Raw genomic sequence first — 19961 nt, 5'->3', positions numbered from 1 at the left:
TGCTGTGTATGTAATTTATTATATGTAATGCCTTGTCTTTTATCTGCACCCTGAGTGTGTAATAAAGTTTTCATTCATTCATTCATTCATTCATATGCACACAACAATCAATATACACAACATAACAGTCACTTCAGTTAAAAGTACAACAAGTCACATTTTTCCACAAAAAGCAGCATTGGTTGATACTCAGGAATGTTAACGCTACATTTCATTTAGCTGACGCTTTTGTCCAAATCGGCTTCCAATAAGTGCATTCAACGTTTAAGATACTACCTCAAAAAAGTCCCTCAAGTACATGAGCTTTAAATTAGGCAATCCATTGTTAGTGCTATTGTATTGGCTTCAAATAAACCACATGTTTGCAATCTGGATGGAAACCTCCGTGTCCGATGCACTCCCAATGGCCGTTCCTTAATATTACAGTTGATGCTATTTTACACGTCACATATTTTGTCTTTTATCATCGAGTAAATCCAGGTGTCTCGCTGTCTCGCAGACGGCCACTGGGCTCACAGGGAGGGGGGGGGGGGGGGGGGCAGGAGCTCCAACAAGCCGTTTGGGACAGAGAGTGAATACACAGACTACACAGAGATGCTGTGCACAATGTAAATCTATTCTAGTCGACCTCAACAATGGAATTATGATCAGTAGAAATGGCCATGACGTGGAGCCTTTAAAGCCTAAAGATAGGTGTTGGAGCTAGATGTCTCTTTATATTATTTAATAGTTTAACATTTATTTTCTTGCTGTTTATAGTGTTTATTGTAAATGTATTCTTAGTTAGTCTCATAAGTTAAAGTAGTTTCTATGCTTTTATTTTGAAGGCGTGTTTTGGGCACTGGGTGATTAGAGCCCCTGGTGTAATTGTATATATTAGAGACAGGTGGAGGTGGGAGCCAGAGCACTGGTAGGCAAACGGTTTTTTACCAGAGTGTTTCAAGCTACACAAGGGAAAGCCATAGGAAAGGCTTAAGGAACGAGATATAGGAAACCTGTTCATTGTATTTTGTTATAGGAATAAAATGCACAACGGAGAATCTTGTCTGGACCTGGATCATTGCCCTGCGTACGATCCGCTAGCTAGTGCCTCAGCGGCTGTTAAGTTATCTGTTTTAGTTCTATATGATTTTAGCCGCTACAATAGGACTGGGGTTGTGTTTCCAGGTGTGCAAGCTTGGTCTTCAGCAACAAGTCCTTCCGTTTCCTCCTGTCTTTGGCCAATTCCTCTATAGTCCCCCAGCTTTAATGATGGTGTCGTTACTCTATCACTTGATACCATGTTATCTTGAGCCTGTCCTTCATTTGTCTGCCTCCTGGGTTCCAGTGTAATGCAGCTTTCGGGACTCCATCGATGTCCAATCTGAGCACTCGGCCAATCTCACAAACCCTTGAATTTGTAGGGTTTGTTATCTTTCTGGGTGATTCATGGAGGGTTACTATTGGAGCTGATCTCGGGCCAGAACAAATATCAGATCCAACATTGGCACGATGATCGGAATAGGGTAGATTATGAGTCTCCTGTTCTTCTGTTTGTTGCATCATAGTGTCATGTTGATAGTACACAGTTTTGGCAGATCTGGAGTTTCTTTTAGACGGTTGGCTTTAAAGGTGGGGTAGGTACTTTTGGAGAAACCAGCTCGAGTGCGCTAGAATTTGAAAATACACAACCGGAACAAATCTGCCACTTCCTCACAGAGCCCCTCCTCCAACACACACGAACGCGCACATGACCAATGAGGGCACGAGATAAGTTTGTGCCCCGATGGAAGGCTGACAGGCAGGTAGGCCATCCAATCCGCCCAGCTAAACGGATTGGTTGTACTTTTTACAGTACTACGGCTTCTACAGATGAAATTTGTTTATGGATTTTTTGTCAAAGCACTTCAGATATTCATTGCTATCGGGATGTTAAGAGCATTCCATGGAATATAACAAAAAGTGTATCTCGAGCCGGTTTCTCAAACTTACCTATCCCACCTTTAATATTTTCCACACAAGTGCTAAAAATATTTTTTATTATACATTTCGCCGTTTGAATGCGAAATACTTTTTGACAATTGTGTGAAAACACGAGTTGCATATAAAATGTAGGAAAAAGATCTGTGACTTAATAGCGTATATTATTTAATATGAGTCCCCCTTGCCTGGACACAGACAACCATGCTAATAGCTGCATGATTAATAAGGTATATTTTCTATATGGGGAGGTGTTTCCGTGAAAAGCCACGAGGCCTTAAAATGTTACAACCTCGTTTTTAGTAGCTTACAACAATTTTCCAGCTCGGTCTACAGTCTAAAAACGGTTCTCCGACTCTCATACACACCTCTGAAATAGTAGTCGCGCCATAAAAATGTCCCCTTATCTTTCCTGTGTGTGTAAATCCTGGTTTGTTTTATCCAGGCAATATAACCCAAATAGAAATAGGCTGCGGTGAGACAGGAAGGATAAGTGGAGGGAAAAAGAGAAGGAAAACAAGAGGGAGGTGAAATCCCATAATAGGAAAGAAGAAAATCAAGTAAAACAGTATATTAAGTACGGTACCTTGCCATGTTATAGTGAGAAACATGTGCCTGTGCTGCTCTCAATGTCTTTTGGAATCTTTCGGCTGTTTCTGTTCAGATTTGCTAAATGAGATTAGCATCGTTAGCATTTGGTTCAAACTCGCTGCACTCTGCCTTTTGGACACCAGACATGCCATCTGCTGCACATTTAACAGCTTTTACATAATAACATATGAGAAAAAGCATCAGCCAACTCAACCTTTGACACAGCAGTTCTACACTGTGTGGGAAAGGAACACTTTGGTGGCACGTGGTGTTGCTAAGAGGTGTATATATGCTAGCTATGGAACATCGGAGTCAAACACATGGAAACAAGGGCGAGGGAAACAGAGGCAGGTACCACATCACTCTCAGGGTAAGGAGGGATGGATGAGAGATGTATTGCCTTTACCTGCAATGGATGATGATGATCATGATGATGATGATGATGGTGTAAGTGTGGATGGTGGCGCTGACGTTCGCTCCCTCGGGCGTCCTGCAGATGACAAGGAGGGAAAAGGTGATTTTGATTTTTAGCTTCGCCTCGCCCATGACATCAGAAGTGAGAGGTTTTTTTCATCAGGTGCGTTTTCTCCCACCGCTGACTCTCCGTCTGCTGACCACACGTTTACATTTTCCACTTGGTTTGCTGTGCATGTGTCATGTGTTACCGCAGGAGACAATGCGCTCTTGAGTTTGAATACAGTCGTATTGTAACACAAGTCTTCCAGTGAGGTCAGAGGCCACATGAAACGGAGAATGGTGGAACATAGAGAAACACTATTTTTAGAAAAATGCAACTAAATAATAAGCGGGTTGACCAATCACAACAGAGCCGGCCAGCTAACCAATCAGAGCAGACTGGGCTCTGGTTTCAGACAGAGGGTGAAGAGAGGTGCTGCAGCACAGGCAGTAGGAGAAACATAAAGAGCTTTTTGAACATTAAAGCAACACAAAAAGAAATATGAACCTGAAAATAAATAAACAACATATGTGTTGTCTCTGTTTGGTACTATGAGCTTAAAAGACAAGACAAAGGACGACTGCAACCCTGTCACCTACACAAATATATTACAACTGAACTGCATTTTTAATAATGTTTCAAGGGAAATGTATTTTTCCCGTATTAGAGTCACAGTATCAAACGTATGTATGATGTTGTGGACTGATAAAAAACATGGTTATGCATAGACAAACCAATTGAATTGATGAAGTAGGATACATTACATTACAGTCATGCCATACATTCAGTACTGTGGACAATCCCCACAACGACATGCTGACTGCAGTGGGACTCGAACTTGCTACCCCCTGATTCGAAGTCCAGCACACTATCCACTGAGCCAAAGCTGGGGAACAATAGTCTTGCAAGGGGGGGGAAGAAGGAAGAAGAAGGGGGAAGAAGGGGAAGAAGAAAAAGGAAGAAAAAAGGAGAAAAGAGGAGAAAAAAACGATTCTCCTGCTCCCAATTTCCCTTCTGTAGCATTTAAAAGTGTTTATACTTAAGTGTCTCAAAAAAAGTATGTATTTGTTTATTTCTTGAGGCGGAAAACACATCCACAAGATTGCAGGATTGAATCCCAACTCTGTCAGTATTGAAGTGTATAAAAACATGAGAGGAATACAAGTGCTTGTGTTGCATATCTTAACATTAATTAATTAGAGATATTGACTGATAAGACTTGTTAACTATTAAAACATTTCTATTAAATATTACGTAAAACTTATTTACTTCTTTCAAGTTTATTAAATACTTTTTTTAAATCAGGGATAGTTTTTAAGTCACCGATATGGATTTGTATTGAAGCTCATTGTTGTGTGCTGTGGATAAATAATAAAAATATAACCATTACATTAATATCAACTAAGGTATAGGTTTTATAATTATTTTGTTGTTGCCTTTCGAACAGGTGAACGAAAAAGTATAGAAATTGTAAACATAGTACAATTATTGGACAGACACTAGGCATACTTGAAAAAGCCAAACCTTTATTTTATGTTAGTTAAACATAATAACATTTAAAACAGTAGTAAAACGGCATAACAAAATAATGATAATAACACTCTTAAATAGAAGATAAAATTACTATATACAATGTATACATAAGATATATACACACATAACTATAAACCAAACTATATACATAAGTAAGTGTCAATGCCTATGGGGCGGAAACAATTCTCACTTTATGTTCCTCATGTCCTTCAGCCACTGCTCCTTTGGCAAAGCCTCAACCAAGGGGCAGTAAACAACTCCCTTGTACTATACGAGGATACGTTAGGACTAAAAGTGATTGAACGTTGACTTCTGGTTTTACTCGGCGTCTTGGCTGAAAGTCCTTTGTTTGGATCCATCCACCTTTTCCAGCTCCGTGAGAGAATGTGGAGATTTATTTAAAATGTTCTTGTGATACGTCAACAATAAACACGTTTGTTTGAATTGATGATGCCGTTTGGTTGTATCGGCAGGTTATTTGAGGCTAGCTATGACGATGAGGTGCTTTCGGTATGAATAGCGTTTTTAAAACCGTCACATTCCTAGCTTCCAGGAAATAAGCATGATCTCCTGCATTGCCCAACATCGAGGCCTTTTCTTTAGTATCATGTGGCGACATGTATTTCTTTGCTTCCACACGATTCAGCGCTCTCTGTGTCTGGAAGAAGTTTTCCCGCAGTCCAACTTCTTTCTCTGATATGCACACCTCGTGGCAAGCTGCCTGGGTATCTCTTGATTCAATTGAGCAAATTTCCCTGACACATTCTTGGACCAACGTAAAACATCCCTTCAGTGTAAGACATCTCTCAAGCACTCGTGAAATTAGTTCTGTCATTTTAAGAGGTTTGCAGTAGTCATCTGCAGGCCCGTTTGGCGGCCATCTTTGGGACTACGGAGCTCGATTTGTATTACTTTTCTTTTTTGGAAAACTTTTTTGTTTAATTGTTTTGTCAATACATAATAGACATACACAAAACACTACATTGGAAATACACACAACACATAATATACAAATACATTATTTATCACCGTCTGGTTTTCCATATCTGCTGGAGCAGTTATTTTGTTTGTCCATCTGTTCTCTGAATATTCGATACATGACTGACTTGTAGTTCGTACCCCGAGGCCTCGCAGGACCGACCAGACCTCCTGCGCTCTGTAGCAATCGATTAGAAGATGCTGCAGGGTCTCACCTTCCCCGCAGTTAACCATAGGGCATATTTTAGTTGTCACATAACAGCTTCAATTTGTATTACCTCACCCAGGGGGGTCAAACTCAAATACACGGTGGGCCAAAATAAAAAAAATGAGTACTCGTCGAGGGCCGGACTGGTTCAATGTTTATTGTAACACTTATTGAAATGAACTTATTGCACATATTAAACCTGGAACTAACAAAGCTTAAATTATTGCCTATAAAAACAACATTAAATAATCAGGTGCATCATTTCTCATGGCTCTATCTGCAGCTTCTCCAGAGTCACTTCTTATGAGTACATTTCCCCACAGGCCAACAACAGCTTCAACAAAACGATTCCCTCACAGAGAAACCCAAACATGCCCTGTTGCCGTGAGAGAAAGTGCAGAAGGACACATCCATTAAAGTCAGTGTGCTGTTCTGGGATGCTAGCTCAGACACTTGGCCTCTCATCTCGGGTGCAAGGTCATCAATGTTTGGGGTCCGGCTCTGAGCGGAGGAGACCCTCAGGATGGAGGGAAGGTGCAATATACCGGCGGGCCAGATCTAATAGTGATTAGAAATTATCCTGCGGGCCGAAATTAAATCCACAACGGCCCTGATTTGGCCCCCGGGCCTTGAGTTTGACACGTGTGCCCTAGCCCCAGCATGTGTGTGTTTGTGTGTGTGTCCCCAATCCACACATTCACACCTCGTCTGAGACGTATTGCAGCGGCACACTGAGGACATGAAGCAGAGCCTTTTGTGTGACGGGCTGCAGCGATGACATGCGACTGCTGCTGACCCTCAGGGTGAAGAGGTGACACCCACCATTTCTTATTCTACACATGGACTTAAACCGCAGACCTGATGGAAAAAGGGCTGCCACTCACCGTTATTTCATAATCAAATAATATACCGTTTTTCTCCGTTAAAAGCCTTGATTTTTGGTTCGATTTAACGTCAGAAAATAGCAAAGAGAGACGATCACAGTTTCTCCAAGGTGTTGGTTTTAAATGTCGTCTATCGTCATTCAAAAATGTTCACCTCCATCGACATGTTACTGATTGCAAAAGCATTTAATTTCACGTCTAGATGAAAATATGTTTTTATCCGTAAGCCCTTCGATCTTAGAAAAGCAAACTGCCTTGGATTGTTTTTAAATAAATGAAAGACTTAACTTTAATTTGGCTTTTACTTGGTTTAAATTGACTTCTATCGTTCATGTTTATTTTTTATTTTGATCGAACTCTTTCTGTTTTGTGTTAGCAACTTGAATTAACTTATACTCATGTCCTTGTTTTAGTTGTTCTGCATCTACTCTTGCTCTGATAAGCACGTTGGGCTGCATCTTTGCATGCAAGGCTATTATTCAAATAATCGCAGCTGTGTTTTCCCCCAATGATCACCCAGTGTGCGAAATACGGGGGGGTCCGAGCTCGACTCCCCTGATTAACACCTGAGCCCCCCTGAAAGCCTCACCAGCTACATTTGAAGCGGGTCTCAAATTATAATATGTATTTGCCACTTGAAATGGTCACTAACATGTTTTAAACTTACTATGTCCAGTATTTACAATTCAAAACATGTATTCACAAACTATGTTGGCTGGCAAAAGCATTTCCTCGCATAGAATGGAAAACAGACGGCTCTTTAACGGTCGCGTATTCATTCATTCATATGAAGGTCGGAATATAGAATTGTTTGACGGCACCCCTGACGACGCCAGACGGCACCCCTGAAGACGGCAGACGGCACCCCTGAAGACGCCAGACGGCACCCCTGAAGACGGCAGACGGCACCCCTGAAGACGCCAGACGGCACCCCTGAAGACGCCAGACGGCACCCCTGAAGACGGCAGACGGCACCCCTGAAGACGCCAGACGGCACCCCTGAAGACGCCAGACGGCACCCCTGAAGACGCCAGACGGCACCCCTGAAGACGGCAGACGGCGCCCCGGTTGAGAAACGCTGCTATAGTATAGACGACTGATTGTCTTGCCTTGCATCCGTGGAATATTGTACAGGAGGCCGACTGCATATTGAGAAATTTTCGACCGGTATATTGCGCAATAAACGGGAGATGGGGACCCCCCGATTATTGACGGGTATTTCGCACACTGATCACATCCCTTAATCTCACGATGTCGATCAGCTGGTCGGACCTTTAGACGACACAGATACTAAAAACCTGTCGAAAGATAATTAAACAGTTCTCACACACCCTGTTGCCAGTTTCTTCATTCCGTCCTTCTGTCTCCGAATATTTCCTTTCTTCTGGCAGTTTCTTTCCACCCAAAGCCAAGTGGAAGAAGCTGGCAGGGTCTCCGTGTGTGTGGATGCTAATCGCCTCCGACAGTTCACATGATATCCGTCGTATCTCTGGAGAGCGATGCTCAGCTGTTCGCGGTCCTGACGGCTGAACTCACTCATCACCGCCCACCTTCTACGCTGCTGCTTTTCCTGGTACACACAGAACACGTCTACTGGAGGACATAACAGAAGACAGCCGACACCTCGAACCATTTGACTTGCAAATATGGCAAGACCTTCCTCTTCAGTTGAGAAAGGACAGGATCTCTTCTCCGGGTAAGGTTACTAGAGGCAAGGTAAATAAGGTAAGTGAACTAAAAGATAACGAGGCATTGAAGTTTAGACTCTCTTAACCAACCTCATAGAGAAGAAGACTTCTGAAAAAAGGCTGTGACAAAACTGTGAAACACACTCTTGAGTGACATGTTTTCTCTTTCCAAAATATGTTTAATATTCATGGCTATTTCCCCGACTGCATACGCTGTGCAAAAAACCTTTTAGTGAGTGTTACACCTGAGCCAATGTACGCCGAGACAGAAACACGTATCTTCAGCTAAGTGCCGATGGAAAGCACTTTTACCTCAGCTTGTCTTGGAGACTTGGAGCAGTATTTCAAGATGAAGTGACGCCTTGCGTACACACACACACACACACACACCACACACACACACACACACACACACACACACACACACACACACACTGTCAATTTAGTTATTTTTCTGAACGGCGGTCCAAAGCTAAATGCTGAGTGACAGCTGACAGTTAATCACCTGGGATACACTTAGCCTCTGGCTGTATTATATAACTAAAGTGTGTGAGAGTTTGACACTGTCTGCATTCATTACTCTGGCAGCATACTATTTAAAGCAATACGACATTTAAACACAACCTACAAATAAGATATTAAGATACGTGTTGTCCAAAAGCCACTTCAGCGCTGTGTTCAGCACCAACAACTCTAACCAGGCGAGACAGAATAAGCTCCATTTTCTCTCTGAGTTGGAGAGCTGCTGTGATGCAAGTGTGTCGTCCGCTCCAGATAAAACAAGGACGTTGGCGCGTTCGCTCTCCTTCCTCCCTGCTCTCTGAAACCGGACTCCCTCCACTCCCGATTGTATCGTGTTCCTCTCGTCGCTTTGGTTTCTTGGCACATGGTTCACCGCATGAGGTCCTGGCCTGGGAGGCCTCAGGTTGTAGTTATGACACTGTTTTCACTAAACTGCCCTCTGGAGGCAGACGCAGCCCGGATCAGGTTTCGTACAATGGTCCATTAGGCTGCAGAGTGTTCCCCTCTGTTCAGAACTACAACATCTGGGGGACCAAAGGACAACAGGCGCAACCCAGGGGTGTGTGTGGCGCTACACTGGAGTTATCACGGAGGAACGTGGCCGGTAACGAGAGATCTCGGGGAGACTATCGGTCTCTTTAAGCGCACGAGGTGCTTTTGAAACCGCTCCCCAGTAGCTGCTGAATCCCCTTCAACACACTGGTACCGTGCTTTAATGGACATGGTCAACCCAAACACTCAAGCGTGTGCACTTCGCTCTTCATCGGCCAATCGGCTTGCTTCTTGCTTCTAAGGATAAAGGGTGTCGCTTTCTCATCCTGATATTCTGCACAAACCGTGCTGTTGTATTAGCTGTAAAGTGTCTCGACTGTAGGCTATTTTTATTATATGTACAGCACTTTGGCTCGATCAAAAATCGTTCAAAAAAGTGCTATATAAATAAAACTTGATTTGATTTGATTCTCTTTCACTGTAAGTGGGGCCGAGGTATAGCTCACTAAAACACACCTGTTTGCTACCCAAGCTCCAAATTGTCGGAGCGAGCTCCTCGTTGATATCAGCACTTACGGTTGGTTTATAGCTAGTTCATGTATTCGCAGGAATGTTGAGTTTCTTTATAGTTTAATGCACTTAAGTATTTCCCCATTTGAGCAGTTCACACACTACACAACTTTCTACTCCATTGTACTGGTCACATGGCACCACTTTCTTTCTTGTAATTGGGCGTCCTGAAGTCTTCGTGGTGTTGACTTTTCATGACTGACCGGACACACACACGACCTCGTGCAAGAATACTAAGTCAAAGCTGTTGTCGAACATACAACACAAGTTCTTCTTGATCCAATATCATCACTGTGATACTAGCACCTTGACTTCAACGCAATTGATCCCGCAAATATATTTTATTATAATATATTTAAATGTAATGAAGATAACATGCAAGATTAGATTTCACACGTCAAACAGGTGAGGAACTGTCATGAAAGACACACCCTAATTCAGTGCTTCTCAAAGTGTGGTCCGTGGACCACTGGTGGTCCGTGAGCGCCCCCTAGTGGTCCGTGAGTATATTGGTACAATTTCACATTTTAAATAAATTAATAAATTAAAGTTTTACGCACTCTCGTGGGAATATCTCCGCAATGGAGCGAGCTTAAGTTTCACTTTTGATTGTATGATATAGACCAGCGCAACACCTTCATCACACATGTTGCCACTTGTTTGTACCATTTTCAGGCGATTTGCAATCTGTTCTAGAAAAACGATGTGATTTTGGATATTTGTGGAGTTAGGTGGTCCGCGAGTGTTTTTTTATTGATTAAGTCCTTGGTATGAAAACGTTTGAGAAACACTGCTCTAATTGATACTCTAACTCAAGGCCGACTGCCTCAACATCTGATGCTTTATCTAAAGTCTTACACACACTTCTTTACTACACGCATGTCTACGAGGGATTTAGAGGTTGAGTATTTTGCTCAAGAACACTTCAATATGAGTTGATGGTCTTAGGGTTAGAGCTACAAACCCTCTGATTGGTAGACGCCCATTATCCCCTGAGCCACAGTTGGCTCTTTATTAAAATCGCAAAGCTTGATGGACCAACCTTTCATGCATACGGTTGCTCAGTTCTGCCTTTAGTGCTTTGCTGTTTCGGGCCAGAGTTCAGCCAAAGAGAAATTCATCAACAAATTCAAACAAATGTGTAAAAGCCAGAATAACTCACCCCCCATAATTCTACGAGACATAAACTACAATGTTATCCAGCCCAACGTCAACCAATCAGCAGAGCAATATCCAGGAGACAGCCTCTAAATATCTCCACATTATCTCACCCTTACTTTCTCTGCTCAGAGGGCAAGGTCGACGCAAAACACACGGCGATAAATTGCGATCAAAAGACAGCACGAGGCAGCGGGAGCATAACTCACGCTCGGTGGGATCACACATGTGCTGATGGACTATAACTCAGACTGCTCTCCGCTGCCAGTAACTGTCACACTGACTTAGGGGTTTGGCTGATTGGTCCAACGAGAGGTTTCGGAGCAGAGAACAAAGAGTGCCTGATGGGCAGAGAGTCAGGACTGTGGCTGGAGAGTTGCTAGTTTGAGTCCGCGCTGGAAAATAAACCCGAACTCTGACTCGGAGTATTTTTAAGCTGGATAAATGAAGTTTGACAGAATCGACAAAGCAACATCTGGTATTGATTATCACTTCAAACAGTTCCGTACTGAAAGACAGGATTAATGATGTAGTAAGTTGTGTTTTTACAGCTTAGTGATGCAAATTATATCATATATTCTCTTGTCAGTGAGGAGACGCCTGTAAAAAAGAGCTCATGCATCATTAAGGTGGAAACAAAGAAGGTCAACACTGAATCACCGCAGGAAACGGACATAAAACTTTGACTGAACCCTTTTAAGACACGTGAGCATGTGCCTGAACATGTCTGGTGTTCACGAGTGTTTGATGCAATGCACGGTGTATGATACATGCATTCTTAGCGACTCCTACGAATGCATCGACTCTGGTTTTAACAGCTCAAAACTGATGTTTGCAAACATTGTTTTAAGGTGGAGTTGTTCTAAAAACCAGTGGCGAGCCGTCAAGATATTCTAAAAAAAAAAAATTTTTAAAACATTAAAACAACTTTTTATATGTTGTTGTTGTTACATTTTTCATTAGTTTTACCAAAATAACTCGATTTAATTGTATTTAAAATAATATTTCCAAAGAAATAAGTCCTTCGAATCTGCCTGTTCAGTTTCTGTTGGAATGTGAAGGGTTAAATGCCGTCTCTGCGAGTTCTGTGAAGACGGGAGAGCTTGTTGGTCCCTCTCTACATTCACAGAGGGCCCGCTATAGTAACTCAACGAGAGAGTAATGTCACATGACAGTTCAATTGACCAATCATATCTTCCCTCTAAATGGGCGGGCTTTATTTTCGTGGACTTTATGACAAGTTCTGCCCGCTGTGTGTGAGGTCTATAGCCGCGTTCACACTGCGGTACTTTTCCCACAAAGGTTCATGCGAACTTAGTTCATGATCGCGTTCACACCAAAAAGAGCCGGTACTAAAAGTAGTTCATGCAAACCTTTTTACCCCCTCGAAAGTCCCCGCTAGAAAGCAAGGACTTTCGAGCGGCTCTTTTTTGAGAAAAGAGCTATATTTCTGATTGGCTGGGCGGATTGCAAACCATGCCCCGTAAAACTCTGAGAATGCCATTTTTATTTCCTCGCATTATTGCCCAGCGCACCAACGGAGAGAGTACTGTTTTTGAAAGCAGTTATGGCAGCAGTTATTGCAAAGAAGTCATCGGAGCGGTGGAGTGATGAGGATGTGTCGGCGCTTCTGTCAATTTATTCCGAGGACGCGACCCAGCGGCTTCTGCTAAAGGCAGTTTCCAATGCCAAGTTGTACGACCGTTGTTCACTGAAGTTACGCGACCTGGGAATCTTCCACAGCGCTAACTCATGTAGGGACAAAATAAAGAAGCTCAGGCAGGACTACAAAAAAATAAAGGACCACAATAATAAAAGTGGGAACGACCAGAGGACGAGCAAATGGTACGATATATTAGATGCTCTGCTCGGCCACAGGCCCTCATTCTCCGGCACAGCGTCGACAATCGATTCGGGCGCTCTGGTGTGGGAGGCCGCTGAAATGGTGGATTCAGTGTTCAACGACGACGACGACGAAGAAGGTAAAAATAAACTACATGCACTGCACTGTTTTAATCTGCACAATACTGGTCTCATATGTAACTTTATTTGCTCAGTAGATCGAGCTGGCCATGCTAGGCTGAACTGGCTAACACTGTTAGCCTGCCGACCCCGAGCAGGCTAATAACAGCTAGCTGGCTAGCTATTCTCGTCCACTGTGAAAACGTTTTGACTTGTGAATAAGTGTGCAATGTTTCTGTAATTTGCTTCACTAACTAATCGTGTGTTTTCAGGGGCAGAGATGGGACAACTTTTTCTAGAAACGAGTGAGCTTTCCCCTCCAGATCGGGACAGCAGTCCTCGCTCGTCTCCCTTTCCACCAACCAAACGCAAAGGTACATACAAACACATTTACTACTCTGGTCTTGAAAAGAACGTTATGCATCGAACTGATGTCCACTAATCAGGTTTAGTTCCGTCTTGGTACAATTATGAAACACCGTGAAAATACAGCTTTTTTCACTCTCACAAACATAAACTTCCGGGCTAGAGGTCGCATGACTTCCGGTAAGAAAACTCCTAAGATTTTTTGACAAAAAACTAAGTTCAAGCATACATTAAGCACTCTTCACAAATACAAAACAATAAATAAGGGCACCACACACACACACACACACACACACACACACACACACACACACACACACACACACACACACACACACACACACACACACACACACACACACACACACACACACACACACCACACACACACACACACACACACACACACACACACACACACACACACACACACACAGTGTATGTGTGTGTGTGTATATATATATGTATGTACACACAAATTGTGTGTATATATATATATACACACACACAGTGTATGTGTGTGTGTGTATATATATATGTATGTACACACAAATTGTGTGTATATATATATATACACACACAGTGTATGTGTGTGTGTGTATATATTAGTGCTGTCAAAATTATCGCGTTAACGGCGGTAATTAATTTTTTGAATGAATTGCGTTAAAATATTTAACGCATTTAACGCATGTGCAGAATGGCCCGCCCCATACGTGCCACCAGTGGCAGCGCCAGGGTATGGCTGGGGTAGGCTACACCCATACCAAGAAATGGCTTAGCCCCACCATGAGACATGATGTTAGAGTAAGCAAAATAAAGTCTGCCAACTCGCGCGGAGTAAATTGCACAGACAGCAGTTAGTAAGATTGATTTCAGTAGCCACGGTTTTGAAAACTTTTGTCACGTAGTGATCGTCTTCTCAATAGAACATCTTTGATAACGGCGTGGTGTTGTTGCAGGAAGTCCCGACGCAGAATACTCTTGCTGTAGTTCAGGGCAGAGCCATATAATAGTAATAATATGGCTCTGGTACAGGGGTGCACATAACTGGTACGCAGGTTATGTGCGTCATCTGAAATGCGTACCGTCACTTGTGTCACAAAGCGCATTTGCGTACCGACGTACTTGTGAAGCTTTTCCAGAATGCGGTTCGATCACCGGACGACAGAGTCGGTCTCCGTGTGCACAGACAGGGCTGCTGTTAACGTCGGTCTGTACAACGGAACTGTGCCAAAACTACGCCAACCGGCTGCGGAGGGAGACTCCCCCCCCTCACTGGAGACCTGCGCTAAAACAGCTGATCACAACGTTCACACTCTGTGGTCACGAAGTACTCCACTAGCGCGCCCCCCCCCCCGTCGACTTTCCTGAAGTACTCCCCCGTTGATAGAAATCAACACGTAATGAATTAAGACCCCACGGTTTGATGATTGATAGGTGTGTGGGTTGTCTTTCATTTTGACATGCAGAAAAATGTTATAATAAACATAGATACTGTGTTAAATGGATATATCCGCCTTCTTTCATTTATCTTTCCATTCCCAACAATATACATAAATAAATGGCATATTTTGGATATAGTTCGAATGGTGATTAATCTGATTAATTAATTTTTAAGCTGTGATTAATCTGATTAAAAATTGTAATCGTTTGACAGCCCTAGTATATATATATATATGTATGTATGTATGTACACACAAAGTGTGTATATATATATATGTACACACAAAGTGTATGTGTGTGTGCATATATATATATATGTATGTATGTACACACAAAGTGTGTATATATATATGTACACACAAAGTGTGTATATATATGTATGTATGTATGTATGTACATACACACAAAGTGTGTATATATATATATATATGTATGTATGTACACACAAAGTGTGTATATATATATGTACACACAAAGTGTATGTGTGTGTGCATATATATATATATGTATGTATGTACACACAAAGTGTGTATATATATATGTACACACAAAGTGTGTATATATATATGTATGTATGTATGTATGTATGTACATACACACAAAGTGTGTATATATATATGTATGTATGTATGTACACACAAAGTGTGTGTGTGTGTGTGTATATATTATGCTATTTGATCCTATCTTACCTTCTGTGAGTGGTGCAGTGACGCGTCCTAAAACCAGGAAGTAAGCTGCTATAAAAGTCACGGCTCGCCACTGCTAAAAACAGAACAGTATTATTAGTTTAAATGTTGTATGGACGGCGGAAGACAACCACTGTTTTCAGGTTAAGAAATGCTAATCAAATAAAGAGAGAAATAAAGAAAGAAGGCCATATTCAAACAAAAATACCAAGATACAATAAAGCTTTATTGATACCCTGTGGGAACATTCAGATCTCCTTAGAAACAGAATAATAGTTCAAACCATTTTAATAAGAATAATTATGTTGGCCATCTAAGTTTTAGATGAATGGAATAAGTACATATAATAATTTAATTTAAATACATAAATAAAGCATTACATATACCACAACATAATGTGTATTTATCATATTTACTTATGTTGTTATTCTATGCATCGATTTACTTTTTGATTCATTTAGAAATCCAATATTCTACGATGTTTCCTTTTATTTGCAGATGTGAGTCTCCACTCAACCCGATGAGCCGTTTCCCCCCCGCAGCTCTCCCTCTGAGAAATACTTATAAATCCATCTCTCAATCCACAACGTCTTTCCCCCAAATACCTCTCGTGAGGACGGAGCGAGCCCGAGCCCAGCGGCGAGGAGTCGGTGCTAACAGCTACACGGTGTCTCTCAAGGCTCGACGTGCAGCTATCCAAACAGCTTCAGTGGATCCAGATCAGCTTCACTTCATGACCTCAGATATTCCCTTCCAAATCAAGCTCATTGACATCAGAGCCAGAACCAAATCAAAGTAAAGGGAAGAACATGAGGATGAGAAGAGAGGGGGGGGGGGGGGGGTCAAACCTCTGATGTTTCCAAGATCCCACAAAGTGACAGCAAGTAAAAATGCAACAGTAAAGTTGAGGTGAGATATTGATGATATACATTTTTACTAACCATTAGTCAGTGTCCAACCTGACCACAGAGTGAAACATGGCTTGGATAGAAAAAGCCGAATGTCATGTTGTTTATTGATTACCTAACCCAGGGGGCTCAAACTCAAATACACAGTGGGCCAAAATAAAAACATGGGTGCTAGTCGAGGGCCGGACTGGTTCAATGTTTACTGCAGAACTTATTGAAATGAACTTATTGCACATATTAAACCTGGAACTAACAAAGCTTAAATTATTGCCTATAAAAACAACATTAAATAATCAGCTGCATTGATTTCTCATGGCTCTATCTGCAGCTTCTCCAGAGTCATTTCTTATGAGTACATTTCCCCACAGGCCAACAACAGCTTCAACTAAACTATTCCCCTCAAAGAGAAAACCAAACATGCCCTGCTGTCGTGAGAGAAAGTGCAGAAGGAAGCATCCATTGAACTCAGTGTGCTGCTCTGGGATGCTAGCTCAGACACTTGGCCTCTCATCTCGGGTGCAAGGTCATCAATGTTTGGGGTCCGGCTCTGAGCGGAGGAGACCCTCAGGGTGGAGTGAAGGTGTGAGAGCAATATACCGACGGGCCAGATCTAGAACTTATCCTGCGGGCCGAAATTAAATCCACCACGGGCCTGATTTGGCCCCCGGGCCTTGAGTTTGACACGTGATCTAAATCATGCATCTAATCGTTTTTAGGGTGATCGAAATGCAGATCCAAGACATCGCAATGGTTCTGTCGAGTATAAATGGTGCTGCAGAAACAAGTCAGCATTTTTGCAAAATGTTTGGATTGAACTTGATGGATTTCTAAATCCTACATTCTTCGGTCCGATGGCAGAAACAACAGGTCTGTGGGTAAAACGTGTTGAAGCTTTTAAGCGTCTTAAAAAAGGCCGTTGCTAAGAGGAAATTAATCATGATGTCGCCTTGTTGCGTTTACCCTGGCTTTGCGTTACTGCTTACAATTTTTCATTCATTTATATACACCATTTGGCAATTGTAGTTTAGCTTGTTGAAAAATCGAAATACGAGTGGTGATGTTTCCATGGTGATAATCGTTTAAAAACGTATTTCTGGCGTTGCATTTACGCTTGAAAAACACCCGAAGTGGAAGAGTACCTCGCTGAACAAAACGCATATCATAAATGATTGTTTGCAATTATCTAAAATCCAAACGAATAGTCACAATGTCTTGGAGGGACCAAGGTCTAACTCTAACCTCTGGTAATATCCGTTGCCATAGCAGCAGCACCGCATGTTGTCTGAGGCCGTGGAGAGATGACCAACAGGAGGGACACACTCTCACAAACACACAGACACACACACTCAGAGTTATCGAGGTTACGGTAGCAAATATGTCAACGCGCGCAGAATGAACGAAGCTCATCATCATCATCAATTGACTTTCCCTTTTCCGGCCTTGTTTCCAACGACAACGAGCCAGAACTCAGGCAAGCAGAAGACAGAAGGGAGGACAGGAGGACGGGAGGACTTCTCATTAAAGTGTGTTTAACCGTGAGGACAGCATCCATCAAAAGACACAAGTCCATCAGTGTGTGTCCTTGTTCCTCCGCTGTCGTCAGTAAGACACGTCTGACAGGTTATGTTTGGGTTGGGGGGCAGCAGACCCCTGCATTGTGGAGTCACGCAGCCTCTCAGTCACCTCATCTCAGATTCCCTCTGTCTCTGTTTATTGCCAGCACGGTATCCCATAATGCACTGGAACTGCCGATATATCTCTCAGGTGAGCGGGGCATGAACCTGACTTTCTCCAAGGAAACTCGTCTCCCTCGGCTGGCTTGTGTCTGGTGTTCACACACGCACGCACACACGCACGTTGAACTCAAATACCTGTACTTTCTACTTCTTACATGTTGAACTCAAATACCTGTACTTTCTACTTCTTACATGTTGAACTCAAATACCTGTACTTTCTACTTCTTACATGTTGAACTCAAATACCTGTACTTTCTACTTCTCTCATGATGAACCCAAATACCTGTACTTTCTACTTCTTACATGTTGAACCCAAATACCTGTACTTTCTACTTCTTACATGTTGAACCCAAATACCTGTACTTTCTACTTCTTACATGTTGAACCCAAATACCTGTACTTTCTACTTCTTACATGTTGAACTCAATTACCTGTACTTTCTACTTCTTACATGTTGAACCCAAATACCTGTACTTTCTACTTCTTACATGTTGAACCCAAATACCTGTACTTTCTACTTCTCTCATGTTGAACCCAAATACCTGTACTTTCTACTTCTTACATGTTGAACACAAATACCTGTACTTTCTACTTCTCTCATGTTGAACCCAAATACCTGTACTTTCTACTTCTCACATGTTGAACACAAATACCTGTACTTTCTACTTCTTACATGTTGAACCCAAATACCTGTACTTTCTACTTCTTACATGTTGAACTCAAATACCTGTACTTTCTACTTCTTACATGTTGAACTCAAATACCTGTACTTTCTACTTCTCTCATGATGAACCCAAATACCTGTACTTTCTACTTCTTACATGTTGAACACAAATACCTGTACTTTCTACTTCTCACATGTTGAACCCAAATACCTGTACTTTCTACTTCTTACATGTTGAACACAAATACTATTCTATTAATATAAAGGGAGGTCAGGTACTCTTTAAAGCAGCTGCTAGTTATGGGTACTTTTTACTGAAGTACACTTCAAAGCCTCTTTACTTTGACTTGAGTAAAGAAGTTCAGTCAGTACTTCTACTTTCACCAGAGTATTTTTAAACACGAGTATCTGTATTTCTACTTGAGTACAGGATGTGTGTACTTTTGCCATCTCTGCTAATTAGTCCTTGGCAGTGTTATGTGCGACTGTAACAGAATAAAAGCCGGTAGAACAACGCGAGGAAGAACATTACGACCCGCTGTAATAAAACTAAGTGGGGGAGCTGCTGCGGTCGGCGCCCAGACACCCCAGAGAGGTGTTACGCTGAAAAATGTGTCTCAGCATTTCTACCTCACCCATCAGGATCAAGTTAGTCTGACTCTGCCGAGAACGCAGAATTCGCCGCTGATTGACAACTACGAGAATTGATCTGTTTCGTGTGCGTGTGTCTGTCGGGTCTACACTCTCATTATCTGCTAGTACTACAGGTATTAGGGTTAAAAAGAAGCGTGGGACAATTATGTTTCTGTGTTACTGAAATGTTATGTTTAAATATGCAATATAGGCATGTTTAGGATATTGGATAAAATAATATATTTAATTTATATAGCGCTTCCCTTCTGCCAAGACAAATCTCGAAGTGCTTCACAACAAGGGATACTGATACGCTTTGAGAGATTAAACAAATAATTGTAATAATAATAAGAAATCAAAATATAAAATAGAGTACAAAAATAAAAGTCGGAGATGTGATATAAATGGCAGTACTCCAGGTGTACCGTGCTCAAAGTGTATTGGAAGGCCTGCCGAAAGAAGAGGGTCTTAAGGCCGGTTTTGAAGACCTCGGTGGAAGGGGCAGATCTCAGCTGATCTGGGA

The sequence above is a fragment of the Pseudochaenichthys georgianus genome, chromosome 19 (genome assembly GCF_902827115.2).
Source record: "Pseudochaenichthys georgianus chromosome 19, fPseGeo1.2, whole genome shotgun sequence".
In the NCBI taxonomy this organism is placed as follows: domain Eukaryota; kingdom Metazoa; phylum Chordata; class Actinopteri; order Perciformes; family Channichthyidae; genus Pseudochaenichthys; species Pseudochaenichthys georgianus.
This window is presented reverse-complemented; position numbering follows the sequence as displayed.